Raw genomic sequence first — 21,675 nt, forward strand, 5'->3', positions numbered from 1 at the left:
CAATGTTTATAATGTTGGTTTCAGAGGTGGGTTCCTACTGGTTTAGCCAAACCGGTAGTTGTTTGGCAGTCTGGATCACTGGAACCGGCAGCTGCCATGCCCCCGAACCAGTTCTCCCGGCAACACCTATGGTGCAGCTATCTTGGTTTTTGCTTCTGTGCATGCACAGAGCAATTTTTATTACACTGACTGGCCATGCCCCTGAACCGGCCAGCTCTGACACTTGCCATGCTGCGGCTTTGCCATGTGGATCCACAGAACTGCCCTTTCCTGCCTACACACAGATAAGCAGCATTCACACTAGCCTAGCGCCCCCCTCCCTGCCGGCTGAAACCCAGGTCTTACCTTGTTAACTGGGCAACCAGCAGGGAAAGCGGCAAGCGAGCAGGCAGATGGGTAAGAGTAGCCTGGCTTCCAATGCTCCATCCGGCATGGGTGGCAATGGTGAACAGTAAGGGAAGCGAGCCCTGGGCCGGCATCTGTACCTCCTTCCTCCAAGAGCCAGCTTGGGGTATGGCCAGCCTCCCCTGCTGCTGCACCCTTCTCTTGCCATCCATGCAGTGCCTCTGCCCCGCACATGCCTCCTCCTTGCTGACTGCAGCCCGGGCCCCACCTGGTCAACTGGGCGGCTGGCTGGGAAAGTGGCGGGAGAGCAGACGGGCTTCCAATGCTTTGGCCTGGCTTCCAACGCTCCGTCCGGTATGGGTGGCGGCAAGCAGTAAGGGAAGCGAGCCCCAGGCTGACATCCCTGCCTCTTTCCTCTGAGAGGAGGAGAAGCTGGGCGGGCCAGACCAGTCACGGTTCCAACCCAGCCAACCTTGAGAGGCGGCTGAGAGGAAGAGCAGCGCTTGATGAGGCGATCTGGCTGGCTTTTTCATCTCCCTAGCAGAAGCTGGGCCTCCTCCCTACTTCCCCCTAATTTCTCCCCACCCATGCTTGCCTTGTGCTGCTCCTGCGGCTCTCTGTCCCATCACTGACTGACCCCACCCCTCCCTCACCTGGCATGAGAAGGTAAGGGCAGCTGCAGGGATGGAGAAGTGGCCAGGGCTGATCATACAGCATCTCACTTTTGTGGAGCTTCTTCTGGCCCTTGTTTGTGCTGGGCATGCCTCAGTCATTTGGAGAGATGTGCAGGCTGCCTTCCACTCAGAGACACTGCCATGGCTCAGCCAGGACTGACGCCGGCCTTCACATACAAGGGCTGATGGGGTGGGAATGGAATCTGGGAGGAGGGGATGTCAAAAAGGGGGACAGGCCAGCAGTGCCCAGCCATAACTTTAAAAGGTTTAGGGCAGTGGGAAAAGGGAACTGGCCCTGCCAAACCTTGCATGCTCACCCCAGGTGTCAGGCTCGGAGAAAGCCCTCACTCATCAGCCAATCTCCCCCATTTCTCTATTTCTCTCTCTCCCTCTCTCTCTCTCTCTCTCTCTCTCTCTCTCTCTCTCTCTCTCTCTCTCTCTCTCTCTCTCTGTGTGTGTGTGTGTGTGTGTGTGTGTATCTTGCTCTCTCTGTTTCTGAGTCTCTTCTCTCTTTTTTGAAAAGCTGTGGCTGGGCCATGCCAGCAAGCTCACCTTGGGGCGTTTCGCTACTTTTATTTCTTCTTTTTGGAAATTAATTGCCAGCTGTGGCGGAGGCTTCCTTTCAAGCGGCCCTCCTCCTTCTCCTCTTGCGCCCCCCTGGCTGACTGTGACAGGGCCGGGAGAGTGCGCACACACAGGAAGACCCCCTTCAACTGAGCACCAAAGTGCAGCAAAGGCAAATGGGGTGGCTGACTACTCACTTACAGGTGGTCTTAGCAGGACGTAAAAGGACACAGCTTCTCTCCTGCACTAAGGCCCTAGCCATCACCTTGCCATGTCCCCCCCTCCACTGCTCCTCAGCTGAGTACAGAAGGCGCAAGCTTCAATCCGAAGCATCAGGAAGCTAAGGCTTCCTTATGGGCAAATGTGGTGTGAAGGGAGGTACAGGACCGCTTCGCTCCTGCACTAAGGCTCTGGCAACCCTCCTTCTCCTCCTCTCATGGGGGGGGCAACATGGCAAGGTGATGGCCAGAGCCTTAGTGGAGGAGAGAAGCTGCATCATTTTGCATCCTGTTAAGACCCTCCTTAAGCAAACAGCCACCTGCCCCGCACAGGTCTTTTCTGTGCTTTGGCGCTCACTTGAGGGGTTTCTCCCCATGCGTGCGCACCCTCCCGGCTGCACAAAGCAGCTAGATGGGGAGGGAGTGTATATGTGGAGGTGCTTGCTTGCCCCCAGTATTTCGTTCTGGCACAGCCCTAGCATAATGAATATTTCCCCTCTAGTTGCTGAAATCGATGGTGTCTTTGTGTGTGTGTGTGTGTGTGTGCATGTTTCTTCGTCTGCATAATTATGTCATTGCTGGAAGGAGGAAGGGAAGCCTTTTGATTGTTTTGGGTCTGGCAGTTGCCAAGTGAGAAGAGGCGAAGTGAGCTGCTCTTTTTTATTATGTGCCTTAAAGCACCAGCCTGCTTCATTCTGTAACCCTTCTCCTTCCCTCACTCAGCTACTACTGCCAGGATGCTGCCATGCAAGCGTGGTGTGTGTGTGTGTGTGTGTGTGTGTGTGTGTGTGTGTGTGTAGGGGAGGCATGGACCATTCAGTGCTGAAGTAGAAGCAGCTGTGGTGGGAGGAAAGTGAGGCTTCTTTGCCAGCCTCCCAGCTGGCAAAACATAATTTTTTGGTGGTTCTGTGGGCATGGCTAGGGGGCATATGGCTGAGTGGGAATGTGCGTGAGTGATGTCAAGTTGGCCATGCCCACTCAGTCACATGCCTCCCACCTAGCCACACCCATATAACCAGTAGTAAAAAAATTGAAATACACCCCTGGTTGGTTTGGTAGCATTTTTGACCCTGAGGAGGACCCTTACATCCTGAGAAGACAGACTCAATTTTGTGACATTCTGAGGTAACAGAAGAATCCAGCTTGGTCTGTGACACCTGTTCTTCTGAAGACAAAATCTATATTCCATAACCAGCACCAGTTTTTCCTTACTCTGTTCTTTAATAAAGTATCAAGATTAACATTTTCTGTCTGACTTATTAAAGCATGGGTCCTCAAACTACAGCCCGAGGGCCGCATGCAGCTCACCAAAGCCATTAATCTGGCCTACACAGGATCACGAGGCTTTCCTTTGGCCTAGTGCAGGACTTACCTTCGGGAGCCCCAAGGGCTAGAACTGAAAGGTAAGGCCAACCATTTTGGTCTGCAGAGACGTTCTGGAGGTGGAGGGGTGAAAAAACAGGGGCATTTTTGCCTGTTTTTGGCCTGCAGAATGCTTCTGGATGTGGGGAGGGTGAAAAATGGGGTGCACAGACACCCCAGGAGGCCAAACAATGGACAAAAATGGCCCGTTTTTTTACCTCCCCTGCCTCCAGAAGATAAAGAGAGATAGACAGAGAAAGAGAGAAAGATAGTGGGGGAGAAAGAGAGAGAGGGAGACAGAGACACTGAGAAAGACAGACAGACAGACAGAGATTTCTCAAGCTCCTTCGGGCTGAGCAAAACAAATTAAAGTTTAATTTGTGTGTGTTGTTCAAAAAAGTGTTAAATTGGCCACACCCACCTAGTACATGACCTAGCCATGCCCACCCAGTCACATGAACACTTAGCCAGCTGGTCCCCCCCAAATAGTCTGAGGGACTGTGAATTGGTCCTGTTTAAAAAGTTTGAGGACCCCTATATTAAAGGATAGGAGGGTGTAGCTGTATGTTGAGGTACACATAGGCTAATATCAGTGGTGGGTTGCAGGCGGTATGCCCCGGTACAGGCATACCGGAGCCAGCCTGGAGCACCGGATACCGTTCCAGTATGGTGCTCTGGAGAGCCCGCCTGCCCGCGCTCCTGTGTTTTAAAGCTGTTGGCACTTCCGCGCATGCGCATGATGCTTACAGTGCCTGCGCGATGCTCCACTGAGCAGCTGGAGCATCATGGAGGCTTGCGGAAGAGTTGTTTCCAGCTACAACGCATGCAAGCACCATGCACGTACATATGGGTGATGCCGGGGCCATTCCAACCATACCAGTTGGAACGGAATCCAGAACCCACCACTGGCTAACGTGTAGTGAGGACAGAACAGTGGCCAATAAAAGTGTGATTTTATTTTTATAAGTCTGGCAAGTGTTCCAACATAAAATCAGAATGTTATTTTTAAAGACTTGATTTTTCTTGCTATTTCAACATTTTTACCATTTTATATAACAAATATGGTGTATTTTCAATGCTAGAAACAAGCCTAGTTTTATATCATAATACATGTGTTGAAAATGTAACCAATAATTGAAAATCCTATACACATTTTCAAACTTCTTAAGGATTGTAAATTGCATTTTCTTTGAGGAGAAAAGATTACAGAAGTGTTCTCTTTGACCTACAACACTCCATTCAAAAGGTGTAATCTAAACTCCTAAAAATCATAACAACAAAAAATAAACACATTAACTCTCCTGACCATCAATATGCCATTAATACCATCACTGCTATTATTATATACTATATAGTATCTATATTTGAATGGTGCGTTAAGCTTAATACAGCAAAAATGGTTTAACAAAGAGATACATTGTGAAGACTATCAATAATGAAAATTATAGGGACTTGCATTTAAAACAAACAAGTGCACAACATGCTGTTACTCAGGTCACTGATTTTATATATTGTGATTCGTTGCAGTCAGCCAGATGTATTTTATCCACCAATTGAATAGTTTCCAATGACCTATAATAGACAGATGTTCATATTTAATTGTGTCAGTGGTATCCTTGCAGGATGTAAACTGTTCTGAGTAAAGCTGCCTTTTGCAATAGACTGATGGAGAATTTCTCAATGCTGATGTTGTTTAAATGGTACTCCTATTTGTTTTGGATTGCAGCCATGGCACCTATTACTATTGGTACTACCTTTGCTTTCTTTTGCCATAGTCATTTTATTTCTATTTGCAGGTATCTGTATTTTATTATTATAGATTTAAACATATATTTAATTTTTAAAATAATATTATATAATCACCTTAATAGTTTTATAACTAATTATATTATGTTTATTATGTCTTATATGTCTTAAATATTATAATGTTGAGGTACACATAGGCTAATGTCAGTGTTGGGTTGCAGGCGGTACGCCCTAGTACAGGCATACCGGAGCCAACCCGGAGCACCGGATACCGTTCCGGTACGGTGCTCTGGAGGGCCCGCCCACTCACGCTCCTTACTGTGTTTTAAAGCTGTCGGCACTTCCGTGCATGGTGCGTACAGTGCCTGCACGACGCTCCGCTGAGCAGCTGGAGCATCGTGGAGGCTTGCGGAAGCATCGTTTCCAGCTACAACGCAGCTTGGTCTGTGACACCTGTTCTTCTGAAGACAAAATCTATATTCCATAACCAGAACGAGTGGCCAAACTGGAGCATGCACGGATGTGCAGTCATGTATGCTGGAGTGCCGGAAACTGGAAGAGACCAGCTGTCTGGCACGCGTGTGCATGAGAGAAACCAGAAGAGCAGCTGGCAACGGCACACGTGCCCATAGAGAGAGCTTTGCATGCCACCTCTGGCACATGTGCCAGAGGTTCTATGCTAGGAGATCAATTCCTCACTCAGGATCAGCTCTAGCTTAAAATTGGAACTATGTATAGTATGAGTTTTGTGAGCATTATTTCTGAAACACCTCTGTATCTTTCATCTTGTTCTCCTAATATTTGACTTTCAATAATGGAACCTATAGACACTTATCAGCAAATGGTTGATTGGTTGGTTCATTGATTGGTTAAGACAGAGGATAGGATAGATGAGGGGGGGAGGGGGGAGAGAGAGAAATCTTTTCTGTGACCTTTAAATGATCTCTGAGGTTGGTCATTTTTCACTTTCACTACTAAATTTCCTATCTCTGTCAGCCCCCTGGTGTTATTTTTGAAAGCATTACTCTATATTTTATTTTCCCTGAAGCAGAGTCATATTTTCACTTCACAGGGTTATCAGTTCATTTTCACCTCCAAAACTGAAGTCTTTGTTCAAAGACAGCTTTCAGTTCTGCAGAAAAAAGTAACTCTGCTTTGTCTTACTGTCCTAGACACATATCCATAGTTATTTTTAAGGATAACCATTCTTATGCAGAAAAAATTATGAAAGTTCCTTTGCATGAAAAGGAATCACATGCATGAAAAGTAGACAAATGAAATATATACTACTAAAACTCTTGAGTCTATTTGTCACCTTCAACTGGGTGAAATTAAAAGGTATATAAGGCAACAATTACTGAATCAAGGTAACTCAAATGGGAAAAGTTGCAGATTGTTGGGACCCTTGATTCTTGTGGGAATACAATTTTGGAAAGTTGTCCTCATTTCATCTCCAACATGTCTTCCTGCTACACTTCCCAGAAACATATAGGCTTCAAAAATGTTAGCAAGGGGTTCTCTGCCCAGTTGCTGGGTGGGCGTGCAGGATTGGCATGGCCTAGTCCTGTGATGGCAAACCTATGGCACGTTTGACACAGGTGGATGTGGAGCCATTTGTCAGGGCACGCAAAGCCTCCTGAAGGCTTCCGGGGGCTAAAACCGCCCGTATGAGCAAACTGGAAGTCTGTCCCCAAATTTCCGGTTTGTCTGTAGGGCCGGTTTTTTGCACTCAGCATCCCTCCCCTGTTTGTATGGTACAAGGAAAACTAGTAGTGTCATATCTTGTCCTCTTTCCCATCTTCTTCTGACCTCTGCACCCAATCAAGCTGGTGGAAAGGCCTGAGAGATGCATAGTGATTGCTGCTTTCAAACAAAACCTGAAATTTGAAATCTCTTAACAACAGTGGGCAGCATGAAATTTGCATGCCTATATGTGAAATAGAACTGACTGGGGAAGTGCTGGCAGTCAACAGGTGAACGTTCTTCCTTCTTTCCTGGAGGGGACCCTTGGGAACACACCAGGATGGAGAGTGAAGATGCAGTTTCCCTCACACTAAGTGGCTCTCTTGTTTTGTTTTGACCATGTGTAGTCATTTTGCTTCTCTAGGTAAGGAAACATCTTTGAAAGGATGAACCAATAGGTCACTGGATGTCTAGTTCCTTTATACATCCATATCAATAAGTTTTTTTCATCTTTCTTTCCCTTTTTCTTTTAAAATATGGTCCGCTAAATCTGATAATTACATATTTCTATTTTCTCTCAAAAAGGTATATAACCTGATATTCAGGTTTTGTCCTAAACATCAGAATTTATATACTTGATCACTTATGTTAGGCCCTTATGAACAACTGACCCACCAGAGATCTAAACATGCTATTCATATTGTTAGTGTGTTTAAGGAATTGTTTCTTTTTTTATATCACGACAATACATTGAGCATTCAGATGAAAGCTTATTCAGTTGTATGTTGCCATTTTTGCCATCTGTCAGATGTTAGATATGAGAATTTTGGGAATGCCTAATATCTAAGTAGTCTTTAATTTTGTCTCTTTTAAAAAGGCTTGAGAACAAACCAATATTCAGACACAAAATATTGCATCATGAAAGTAAATATTCTGCTAAAAATCTTATGATTGCATGTCTCAAGAACATAACATGAACATGAGAGGTTTCCCTAACTATTCCCTAACTCTAGAAAGGCTTTGGTGTGCTCAGATTTTGAGGGAAAGACTTAAAATTCATCCAGTGATCCAAACAGCTATGATAAACAATAATATCTTCATATCCACACACTTACAAAGTAGTAGTAGTAGTAGTAGTAGTAGTAATAATAATAATAATAATAATAATAATAATAATAATAATAATAATAATAATAATAACAACAACTACTACTACTACTACTACTACTACTACTACTACTACTACTACAACTACACGGCTATGGGTGAAGCATGTAACAGTGATACCCATTGTCATTGGGGCACTTGGCATCATGTCCAATAATTTTACAACATACATCAACAAATTGCAGCTTTCTGCAATAACACCAGTGGAACTGCAAAAAACTGCGCTACTCGGAACATCTTGTATTTTAAGAAGGTACTTGGTTGATACCTAGGACGCTGGCAGCAAACTGCATCAACCATTAGCACTAGTCACTGGTATTTGTAATGCATTTTTGAATGTTCAGTTGGCTGAGTTTCATGTTTAATGAATAAAGTATATAATAATAATAATACCTAAAGGGCTACCTCACTATTTGGAAATTCTAAATTTATCGGACTTGAACATTCTGACTGATGCAAATCCATCAAACTGTAGAAGAAGAAAAATGAAGTTTGAATGATTATTTGAACCAAAGTACAGAAAAATTGCTGCAAGCTGTGAAAACAGAGAACAGCATAAAAACAGAAACAAAAGCAGAATATAAGGAAAAAAAGCTGGATGACAGATTAAATAGATGGAAAACCAAGGCTTTGCATGGACAGCATTTGAAAAACATTGAAGGAGAGGAGGGAGGGGCTGACGTCGCTACGACACGACATACAATCCTGGGGCTCCAGGATTGGTGTTGATATCTCTGATGCTGGATGGTCCTTTTGGATCTAAACCATCCCATAGAGACGGTGATAGAGAAGGGCACGTCCTGTTGATCTCAGGGGCATCGCAAAGTCCCTGATTGATCCAGGAGAAGCTCTTTTTTTGGCTACAATAGAAGCAGCCATCGAAACTGCAGAAAGTTGGAACAGCCTCTGAACGGAAAGAAAGCAGGACTGAGAGTGTGTCAAAATGGTGAGAAAAAAACACCCAAAAAGACTTAGAGTAAAATTAAAATTGAAGACAGAAGAGGGTAAGTGGTGCATTAAGCCTATATTAAAATTAGTGTGTTATCTATCATTCTTTAACTTCGCATTCTTACAAATGCCTCTTACTTTTTAAATTGGACTGGTCCCTTTTTTCCTTCTTCTATTTTTCCTAACTTTTTGTATCTGTGGATCAAGAATCTCTTTCAATGCTCGGTTGGATTTTACCTTTTAAACATTTTTTTTCTCAAACTCGGAACAAAGAGAGGGGTAAAAGCAGAGGAAAAAGAAGTAACACTGCCACCTAGAGGCTGGAGGCTTGGAAACACTACTTTCTTTGAATATTTGATATCTCAAAGTCCTTGATTTTGTTTATTGGAAGGGACAGTGGAAGAGCACGATTTGATATACAGGTGCTCTTTTCGAGTACTACCAGTAGCTAGACTAAAGAGAAAGCTTGACTTGAAAGATTGTAGTGAATTTGTTTGAAACCTAGCAATAAGCAATAAGCCTTGGATGTTTTAGTGGCAGTGATTACAACCTGGAAAAATGGCTCAACATGAAGAAAAGGAATTAACATTGCAAATAATTATGCTAGAAATTCAAAAAGTACTAATAAGTACAGAGAACATTGAAAAGGGACTTGAGATTATAGAACAAAGAACAGAAAGAATGGAGGGAGGAGTTGAGAATATTTACAAAATGATGATGAAATTTGAGGATATTCAAAAAGTTGCAGAAAAATATGAACAAAATGGTAAGAAAATTGTTGACATTGACAGCAAACTAAGAGTGGAGGGAAATGATAAGTGTGGAATATTGAAAGGAGAGATTGACGAACTGGAACTCTATCTCAGGCTTCAAAACATGGAAGAAGAAAAGGGAAAAATCTGGCAGAAACAATTAGAAGCACTGAAGGACAAGTGATAACCAAAGACAAGCTGATGGAAGGAACAGATGAAAGGTTTCGAGTCTTTACAAGATATGCAATGAACAACAAGCTGCCAAGAGAAGTCCACATAAGACTCATTAAGAAAACAATTAGAATGCAGATTTTACAAATGGCAAGAGATATTGGACTGCACTACTACTGAAAGGATACAGGATGATGAAATGAAATGTCACAATAAAACTTAAGTTAAACTTAGTTAAATTTTGAGTATTATGTATAAGATAAAGTAATAATAGTTATAGTCAAATAAATGATTAACAATGACAATAATGCATTTATATACACTAGATTGATAATATGAAATTTTATATAAGCTGTAAGTGAGGACTATGGAGATGATGTTGAAAAGTTTTGTTATAAAAGATAAACAATTCTATATAGAACAGAATATAAAGATGTACTACCACTGGATGATTTCAGGATAATGTAATGAAATGCCATAATATAAATTTATTTTAAATTTAGTATACTTCACACAAAAAGGATGTAATAATAGCTATACTCAATGAATGCTTAATAATAATAATTGTATACATATAAGGTTGATGATATGAATAATGGAACATGCTGAAATAAGTAAGTTGACATATGAAATTAGAGAACAAGAAGATAAACAATCTTATAGGATATGGGATTTATTTTATCAGTGGTCAGATAAAAAAAAATGGAATTGAAAATTATTAGAGAATGTTACCAATACCAAAATAATAGAATGATTTAGAATAGGATACAAAAATACTTTTTTATTGGGTATATTGAAGATGATGTAATGAATTATTATAATATAAATGAACTCATATTTAGAATACCTCGTTTAAAATGAAAAAATAATAGTGATAGTCAAACAAATGAAGTACAATAATAATAATAATAATAATAATAATAATAATAATAATAATAATGTATATATTGATTGACAATATATGACTTTATATAAATTTTAAGTGATGACTATGGCAAGGATGCACAAAAACCTTGTAACCAATCGACACACTGTATGCAATGGAAGTGTTTTTTTATGTTACATGTCTTGTTTGTCTATCTTTGTTTAAAAATAAAAACTTTAACATAAAAAAACATTGAAGGAAAATGTGATGACAACTTGACATGGACATGACTTAAGATGGGAACTATCAAGAAAGAAACAGAAGGTTTAATACTGGCTGCTCAAGAAAAAGCACTACAAACTAATGCCATGAAAGCGAAGATACAAAAATCCACTGACAACCCAAACTGCCGACTTTGCAATAACAAAGTCAAAACTGTTTCACGTGTAATATGTGAATGCAGCAAAATTGCACAAACTGAGTACAAAGCTAGACACAACTGAGTTGCTAAATTAATCCACTGATCATTATGTAAAAAATATGATTTACCTGTATCCAGAAAGTTATGGGAACATAAAGTGGAAAAAGTTATCGAAAATGAGAAGGTTAAGATCTTGTGGGACTTTCGAATACAAACGGATCATCATTTGCAGCACAACATGCCAGATATCACTGTTGTAGATGGCGAAGTGTACAGTTTATTGACATCACTGTTCCTGGAGATGCCAGAGTCGAAGAAAAAGAACTAGAAAAAATAATGAAATATTGCAGCCTGGCCATCAAAACTACACAGCTATAGATGAAGCATGTAACAGTGATACCCATTGTCATCGGGGCACTTGGCACCATGTCCAAGAATTTTACAAGATACATCAACAAAATGCAGCTTCCTGCAATAACATTAGCAGAACTGCAAAAAAAACCTGTGCTATTCGGAACATCTTATATTTAAAGAAGGTACTTGGTTGATACCTAGGATGCTGGCAGCAAACCGAATCCACCATTAGCACCAGTCAATGGTATTTGTAATGCATTTTTTAATGTTCAGTTGGCTGAGTTTCATTTTTAATGAATAAAGTATACAATACCTAAAGGGCTACCTCGCTATTTGGAAATTCTAAATTTATCGGACTTGAACATTCTGACTCTACAAAAAACCACCCTACTTGGAACAGCTTATATCCCCTGACGTTACCTTAACAGTTCCTAGGTCCTTGGTTAGGACCCGAGCTGTTGAGCTACCAACCAGCCCCAAAGGCTGTGAATCTCACCAAAGATTAACATAATGATGATGATGATGATGATGATGATGATGATGATGATGATGATGATGATGATGATGATGATGATGATGATGATGATGAACTACAGTAAACATAACAGATTCTTTGGAAAAGAAGGAGTTCAGAACCTGAAATACATGATGCACTAGACTAGAGGGAAGATTTTCAAGGCCATATAATAAAATCCAGATAAGTATAAATCCAAAAGTATTTTCCCAGGCTAAACTAATATCCAACAGTTTATCTGCTTCCACTGGCAATGCCTATTCTGTCACAGAACATGCAAATAACATGTCTTTATTTATAGGATATAGGTGTTATTTAACTTATTTTGTTTTCTTCTCTTCCAACCAGTTCAGCAGCTGGTAGGAAAAAAATCCACCATTCACTGTCCAGAGGCAATATTTGACAGATAACTAGACCAACATGTTCACCTTTTAAAGAAATGAGAAACAAATTTACTTTGAATACAACTGTCTAAAACCCTAGTTTCAAACATCAACCTTCTGTTGGACCTGGGTTTAGCTCTATTCCAGAACAACTCTAAGCCCATGTTCAAAAACAACCCAAAGAACTAACAGTCACAGGAAGAAGAATGTTATTGGTTAAATGATATTCAAGTCAATCCAGACCTTTCAGCTAGAAAGCAGTTTAAAGATATGATGGCCCAATTGCACTCATAATTATAATTTAACCCTGACCTTCCTGGCCGGCATTTAAAATTTTTAAATTCTGGGGTATTTTAATTGGTTTTAATTGGTTTTAATCATCAGTTAGTTTATGACTATTTTATAGACTTTGTGCCCAATTTGTTTGTCTGGGGTTTTGTATTTTTGTTGTCTATTGTATATTTTATTTCTTTCTGTACACCGCCCCGAGTCCCTTCGGGGAGAGGGGGCGGTTTATAAATTTAATAAACTGAAACTGAAACTGATGGGCACACAAAGAAACTCCAGATTGAAACATAAACTGTCCCAAACGGAATGGCTCTGGAACCAATGCCTAGGGGCTGGATGGAAAAGCATGCCTGCCACAGCTTAAAGTGGCTAACACACGGGTATCAAACTCATAGCCCACGGGCCAGATGCATCATACACTGGCCACCCCCACCTCCATTTTAGCAAAGGGGACAAAGTCACAATAAGTCACATTATGACAATGTGACGCCGTGAGTTTGACGCTTCTGGGCTGAGAGGTACCAGACTAACCTCACCCTCGGGGATACTTGACATCAACTAAATTGTTAGTGAAGTGAGTTAAGCTGAAATGACTTGACAAATGATTACAGGAATATTGATTGATTTAATATGTGCCATAAAGTTGCTTTCAGCTCCTAATGACCACCTAGATCAGTGATTCTCAACCTGTGGTTTGGGACCCCTTTGAGGGTCGAATGACCCTTTCACAGGGGTCTCCTTACCTGCGCTAAGACCATCGGAAAACACGTATTTTCAAAAAAATACAGAAAACATAAAATAATTTTATGGTTAGGGGGTCACCACAACATGAGGAACTGTATTAAAGGGTTGCGGCATTAGGAAGGTTGAGACCCACTGACTTAGATACTGATTTTTTTCCATGATTAACACAAGGAATAAGTATTGGTTAAAAACTATAACTAAGAATGCTAAGAATGATTTTGAGATTGGGGATGGGATGAGGCAATGTGTTAAGGAAATGGCAGAAAAAAATAAAACTGCTGGGCCATGTTTTTACCATGGTTAATGTAACTGGGGCAAGGTATTAAATTGGGTGTGGTAATTAATAGGTAGTCTTTGGCTTACAATATACATTTAGTTATCATTCAAAATTACAACAGCACTGAAAAAAAAGTGACTTATGATCGTACTTTATGCTTACGATCACTGCAATGTCTCCAGGGTCATGTGACCAAAATTCACAAGCCAGAATTACTTAATCATGTTATTAACTTAACACCTGCAGTTATTTACTTTCCAACTGTGGCAAGAAAGGTCAGAAAATGGGGCAAAAACTCACTTAATGAATGTCTCACTTAGCAACATACATTTTGGGCTCAATTGTAGCTGTAAGTCAAGGACTATCTGTATTTCTTTTGCCTATTAGCTTTGAATCAAAAAATCTTGTCCATGTTAGTATCTTGAAATCCTTCACAAGGATCCAACATCCTTATGGTAGGTCTGCTTTGATAAGCTATCTACACATATTTTCCCTGAGCTGATTGATTTGGGTAAAATAAGACTCAATAAAGCATAATGGTTAAATTCCCACTGTCCCCAGTCCTATAAATATTTTATTCCTTTTATGTTTCAATGTTAGTAAGTATTGATTAAAAATGCATGCACAAATAAACCAAGGACTTCTTTTAAACCATAGTCACATGCCTAGATTTTCACCTCTAACTTTTTGGATAAATGAATTCATGTTGACAGGTATATTCTGATTATACAAAATGTTATTCTTAACCTTTCATTTAGGTAAGCAGAATTCAGGTAAAATGATCAATAGCTGTTATATGGAATAAATGAAATTTAAGGATGTATGGAATAAAAGCAGTTTGTGCAATGTTGTAAGCTGCCAAACCAAATATGTTAGGCATTTAATAGAAGTGACAATCACATCAATATATTTGATGCATTCCAACACCATCCTGCAAGCAATTTTGTATGTTTAGGGAAAAGTTAGACTTATTTAGTGAAACTGTTTTACAAAGGCTCATAAAGTTAGATATGAAAGATTTGTACGTACTTTGGAATTGAATTTTCTATAGTTGATTTGCATACAACATTGGTCTATCCTACTTGTTCCAAGGTGCTCACAACTTCCTCATTTTAGATGTATTATATATAGTCATTGCGGCCACATGACCATGGAAGTGTCTTCAGATCAACCTGACTCCCTAGAATAGGAAACAGAGATGAGGACTGCCCCCTAGAGTCAGACACAACTGAACAGGGAAACCTTTACCATTACTGTCTTGTTAGATTGTTCAGCCAAAAACAGTAAATCGACCATAATTATCTAATAAACAATGGGCATTTAAACTCAGATCTCCTGTTCCAATATATCTACCATATCATATTCCTATGCTTATGAATATTAGCAGAATGCAACTTGGTCTTCCCCCAGGGAAGACAAAAATTATCTAAGAAAACTTTCTGCCTGAGTAAGATTGTACACAAGTGTTTCAAGCATCACTGGGTAGAATACAAATGAGCTACAGGAAAACAATATAGCCCCAAGGTTAACTGCAATAACATTTTATTGTTCTAATTGCTTTTCTTTGAACTACTCTCCTTTAAAGGGCAAGACAAACCTATTTTGTGACACAATCAAAACAAATTGATGTCACATAAGGTAAATACAGTATATGTGATAACTATGTACCCAAGCATTCTGTAGTTAGATTTAATCAATCAATAAAAGCACACTTAGTAAATAACAATGAAGTATAAGAAACCTGAGTCCAAGTGTCCATCTTTTTGACAGAATCATGTCTCATTTCTTCTTTGCTAATAAAAGCAGAAAGCTATTAAAAGCTACTGCCAAAATAGGTGTACAAAGTATAGGAGTAATTCAAGCACAAGCTTAAAAACCAATTCTCAGTTTAAAGCACAAATAATAATGTCAAGGATAAAAACGTTTCCTTTAATTTTGGGAGTAGTGTAAGGATTTGCTAAAACATCGTCCAAGGGTTTTTATCAGCACTGGCAGCAGTAGGTAATCTGTGTTATCAGCTCTCAGCCAGGTACCTTCCCTCAAGAGAAGCCAGTTGCTTAAACTAAAGCTTACATTTGAGACCAAGCTTGATGTGTGCCATCATGCAAATGAATGATGAACCATTCAGTTGAGTTCTGGTCCTACACTGTCTCTCAACAGTGGATTGTGAAACAGAGATGGATGTAGACAGAATCTGGTCACACTCCACCTACCCCAATATATCATCTATCAATTTACCTTAACCAAGCACAACTCCATTAATCTGCCCTTTTTAAGTGGCTGCCACACCATCAGATGACCAATGCCTAAGCAATCAGCATGAACAGGCACAGTATCCTTGTGGCCTATAAAGAGAATCAGAGAACAAACTTATTTTCGGTACTGATTGTTTTCACTGGCTAGAACATTAGAAATATTTAAAATTTTCTTATAACAAGAACATTTTTTTAGTCAGAACAAAAGATTTCAACTGTGGGAGCTGCTTTGTTCTGAACTGCAAACTAAAGTATATTTTCCATTACACATTTAAATATCTTTTACAATTACATATTTTATTAATTTATTTGTTAATATATAGTATTTTATTTTATAAGATCATAGCTTGTAGGATCTATGCTGAAGAGCCTATGCTGAAAGGCAACATATCAATTCTATTTCAATAATAAACAAAATTAAAGAGCAAATTCTGGTCATAATTTCCATCTTATGTTCCTCCAATATTTATGCTAATAGTTTGGAAAATTACACAGATAAAAGACAATTATTTAAATATAGTGAATATAGATGCTCAGAGTAACTAAGAACATAAAATATATTCAATGCATAATAGAAATAATGAATTTTTGGTGTCAAAATATGATGTATAATCTTGTCTTTTAAAAAAATGTGTGCACAACAGATTTCCTTCTGGCAAGAATATTCTGAAATTTATTCTACTGAAAAGGAAAATATCTCTACTTTGCTAATTCACTAAACAGCTGTATCATTTTCTTCTAGGGCACCAATTAGCATAATTTAGGTGGATTGCTTACATTTGGCATGGAAATACACTGATACAGTTATGTTTCATCAGTTAAAAATCCTTTTATTTCACTACTCTGTTCTAGCAGCACCCAAGTTTTGAAATCAAAGAACAATTTGTAAAACATGATGTAACAAATCAATGTTTCTGAACATGCTAAGTATATTGAAGGTTATATTATTCTTATTATTCCCCTCAACCAATGCTATTTTCATAAAAGAAAATTTGATTATGAACATTTTTTTCCTTAATGGGACCTTGAAAAGGAGGTAAAATATGAACATATTTTATGTTCAATGCTCATGCTTTTCAAATCTTTAAAAAACTTGTTTCAAAAGTCAGTGTATTAAAAAGTCCTATTAATATAAATTCATAATTTGTTCTATGGGAATATATATATATATATATATATATATATATATATATATATATATATATATATATATATATATATATATATATATATATATATATATATATATATATATATATATATATATATATTCACAATTATTCATGCTTTTGTAGAAAGAGTTCATCATTTAAGTCCTAGTCTGATTGATTAATATCTAAGTAGAGGTAGCAATACGTGACTGGATCAAGGAAGGTCATGCTGGTTAATATTTGGATGGAAGATTTCCAGGAAATATTATGGCTGTAGACGATGCAGGAAAGCTGAAGAAAGTTCAAAAAAGGGCAGTAACAAATCTAATTGCTGTCAAGAAAATTACATGGATGTTTCTATGTAGTTTCCAAGACTCAAATCTATTTGAAGACACAATATATATTTTCCCTCACCTTTTAAATATATAATTAAGCTTCCAACTATCTTTTCACTTAGGTATGATAATTTCATGTTCACGCCCTTGAGCTATTACATTTTTTAAAGGAAACATTGTTAGTAGTAGTAAAAACTGCTATATTTTAGGAAAGATAACTCCCATCAAAATTCCCATCAAGCTATCAAAATTAAAGCTACATTAACAACTGCATCCAAGTGCTAATTCTAACATTCTTACAGCTATTCTTTTAGGTTCATTCAACTTAAGTAGAAATATTTCATTTGTCTGTCCTCTGTGAAAGTCTAAAAAAAGCTGCAATATAACAAATCAGTAAAACATAACTATAAAGAGAAAGATTTGGAAAAGTTAGTGGAAAACAAAGGAAAAATCCATTTTCTCAACGTTTTTCATGTTTAAATAAAAACAACCCAAAATATAAAAAAAGGCTAAGATGATTGTATTGCTGAATTCCAGTATTTTGCCTCCAATTTTCAATAAATTGCTCTGTATTGTTACTTTGAGGAAGTTACCCAGACCTACCATGTTTCCTCAAAACTAAGACAGGGTCTTATTTTCTTTTGACCCCCAAAATACACGCTTGTCCTTATTTTTGGGGAGGTCTTACTATTTTTGAGGTGCAGGAGGCGTCAAGCATGGTCAGCTCATGGCTGCTACAGTGTCACAATATTTTCAGGGAAGGCTGATTTTCAGGGGAGGGCTGATTTTAGCGCATGCGTTCAAAAGCCAGGTTGGGCTTATTTTCTGGGGAGGTCTTATTTTCAGGGAAACATAGTAATTCACATGTCAAAAGGTAAGGTCTGCAAACACAAATAGAGTTAATTAAATTAAGTCTCCCAGCAGAAGTGTATGTTCGTAACACCCCAGGCAAACTGTTTTGCTTATAGGAATAAATATTTCTTCATTCCTCACAGCTGTCTAGATCTCATTTTTATTCTTGTGTCACCCCGACTCGAGTTGGAACCCCAAATTATTCTTCTGATACTAGGAACATTTAGCCACATTTTATTCCAAGTATAGAAAAGGAAGAAGCTTTTTTTATTCTTCTCCCTATTTAATGACAATATAGCTAATCGCCATTAGTCATAGCTCTTTGTTGTGTCCATTCAAGGAGCATTCCATTAGCATTCCCCAATCTGAAAAAGAGTTACTTTTGTCTTCCATGAGACAAATCTCAATACACTTGTGCATGAAAATGGAATATTCATATTCTTGAAAGGTTAGTAAAAGGTCATTTAACCAGACCCAATGCAGAGAAATATTGGGGTATCACTAATCCTGCTGACTATCAATGACTGTTTAATAATACTTATTTTTTTTTTTAAAAAAAAAACTACAACAAGCAGTAGATTTAGTCAGCTATAGCTTTCAGGAAGGCATGATTTTTTTTCTAGTAGATTATCTCCAAGCATAGTATGATCCTGTATATTCAACATCTTCCTCTTGGCTAGATATTGTTTTTTTACTTCCAAGCATCATTTGCAGGTGGTAGTCAAGATCCATTTTGGAATATCTAATAGCAACATGCTATTCTGGCTTAGAGCTACGGAAGATCAATGTTTGACAATCATGCTCACACCAACATTTCCGATGGCAAAACCAATTGGCCCAATCAGCTTTTTTTTATTTAGCAGCAGCAGTAACAGTACATAAATGACCTGGGGGAGAAGAGAACAACATGAAATTCATTTGTGGTGGATTTAAAAGGTCTTTTGGGCAGAACCCAATGCCATATTGACCAGAACTCTTCAAAGGAAGTGTTGAAAAGTCCTCATCTCTCATTACAAACCATGCAGATAAAAACATCTTCCATTGCTGTTTTTTTTATCCTACCAGGATCACCAGCCTCTGAAAGATAGGAAGGAGCCACTTTCAACTAGAGTGGGACCTGATTACTCCTAAAGAACAAGGCAAGCACTAAAAGAAGGTAAGAAGAACCTTATATTGAAAGCAAATTAGGGTTTCAATAATTAAAGAGCCAGACTGGTATAGTGGGTAAGGTATCAGGATAGAAACTGGGAGACCATGAATTATAGTCCTGCCCTGGGCACAAATCCAGCTGGGTGATTTTAGGCCAGTCATTCTCAGCCTAGGAAGGCAGCAGTGGCAAACCACTTATGATAAATATTGCCAAGAAAACTGTAGGGACTTGTCCAAGGCAGTCTTCAAGAATCTGAAATGATTGAATGGAAAAAAATTAAATACCTTTGCAGGTAATTCTTTGCTACTTCTGCTGCCTGCTGGCTGCCTGTAATTTGGCAGTCCAAATCTCACCAGGCTCAAGGCTGACTCAGGTCCCCATCCTTCTGAGGTGGGTAAAATGAGGACCCAGATTGTTGGAGGCAATATGCTGACTCTGTAAACTGCTTAGAGAGGGCTGTAAAGCACTCTAAATTGGTAATATAAGTCTAAGTGCTATTGCTACTCCTATATAAATTGCAAATAACAAATAAACATATACCACTCTCAGAATTATTTTAGTATCTTATTAGTTGAAAAGAAGACTTTAAATATGAAACATTTGATTTAATTAAGCTTTTAAATTAATGTTATCTCAATTCCTTGCATATTTCGCTTTAAACATAGCATTTCATTTAACGGAAGAAAAACCATACAATACTTTATATCACTGTTGGATTACTGTGGAATTTTAAGAGTTGAAGTCTTCTCATCTTAAAGTTGCTAAGGTTGAGAAATAATGTTTTAAATTTATTGTCTGGATTCAAATTGTATGTAGAAAGAAATCAAATAGAATTATATTATCATCATCATCTCAAATTAAGTAGAATGAACAAAGATATCTAGGGAAGTAGTACATCATTTTGGAAAATTAAATAACTTGTCCTATTCATAATAGATTCATCAGCTGCACGATTCTTAACTTTATTTAAATGTTGTATCTTTGAAACAAATATAATATTTTAAGTTACAAATTATTTTAGATTATGTCAATATAATTACTTAATTAAAAACTGTAATATCCCTGTTAGTTGGTATTACAGAGGTCTAAAAGCCAGGCCCCATAGATAATTATATAAATTACATTAAACAAAAAAAATTAGTTGCCATTTTTCCCCTAAAGATAGATGAAGCTTGAACAATCCTATGTGCTGCAATATTTTTTATGAAAAAAAAACAATAAAACGTAATGTGATTGACCCATGGGTCATGACTTTTGATACACAAACACACATACTGCTTATAATCAAATTTATGCATCTGAGTAATTGCTTTCTACTAAAATTCTAAGCTATAGTGATATTTTTTAATGCTCTCAGGTTGGCAACCAAAGATGATGTTTTGTACAATGCTAAACTATTTCAGCATATTTTGGAATATTCTCTTTATCTAATACTGAACACAAACATCAGTTGATGTCTACCTAGTTTATAGTTTATTTACTTATAAACAGATACAAATAAGATAAGAAAATTCACAGAGTCGTATGTTTTTATACAAAACCAAAGTCTTGTAATTTCCTGTAAACAAAAGGACTTCAGTTCCCACAGAGAGTATTATGGTTAATGATGCACCCTCAGTTTTCCAGACTCAAAATTATCAACACAAACTACTACTATTCTATTTCAATTTGTGTAGAAACATGTCACTTTCTTATCTTAACATTCTTATAATTGGGTTTTTATCAAAGTTCAAAATGGATTGCTCCAACTTTACAGGAAGTATTCTTCTCTTTGTTTCAATATTCTAGAAGTGTTCTGATATTGAAACAATCCTGTTTTTGAATATAAAATGAGCACTTTGATCCCAGAATTGAGCTATCCCAAGAAGCAATTCTTGAAGGGTCAAAATAGTTGCTTTGGACTAGAAATAGTTTGAATTGGATATAGAATTGGTTGAGCTTTATATTGTTATTGTATGGCCTCTCAATTAATTCTAAGAATTGCTATAGAAAGGAAGAAACATGGGATCATTGTAAATATTATTCAGGGCATGGAATGATATGTTACTGTAAGATGTCAACTTCATTTGAAGAGAAAATGATTGAAACATCTGTGCCTTTTCTCCTTCCAATATGCTTTCAGTTCACAAAACCTTGGATAAATTACCTGTGGTTATTTTTGATATACACATGTTGATGCTGCCTATCATGCTGGTAATTGGGAAGAAATGCATTATTTTTGACCTGCTCCTGATCCTTACAGCTTCAGAATTATTGTTATCTCAAAAATCAAGATCTATCAAATTAAGTCTAGTATTTCTATTGCATAGCAAAAGACTTTAATACTGAACCAGTCTTTGACCACAGTAGTGTTTATTCTCAGACCTATGTATACAAGCAACATTAAAAACAAACACCAGTACAATCTTCAACATAAGCACTTTATAGCAAGCAATACTGAACTCAACATACAAATT

General features: G+C 38.1%; 1 protein-coding gene across 3 annotated transcripts in view; it reads right to left on the bottom strand.

Moving 5' to 3' along the window:
* Positions 1-21,675, bottom strand: part of NLGN4X (neuroligin 4 X-linked) — a 204,168-nt gene that overhangs the window by 168,143 nt on the left and 14,350 nt on the right. Inside the window, exon 1 of one of the 3 annotated variants that reach the window (XM_081946793.1) lies at positions 11,045-11,163. The exons of the other annotated variants lie outside the window; for them this stretch is intronic. The gene's annotated coding sequence lies outside the window, so the exon portion shown is untranslated. Of the gene's footprint in view, positions 1-11,044; positions 11,164-21,675 lie in introns of those variants that run through there. 3 annotated transcript variants of the gene reach the window in all.

The sequence above is a fragment of the Natrix helvetica genome (assembly GCF_964273705.1).
Source record: "Natrix helvetica genome assembly, chromosome: 3".
Classification (NCBI taxonomy): Eukaryota; Metazoa; Chordata; class Lepidosauria; order Squamata; family Natricidae; genus Natrix; species Natrix helvetica.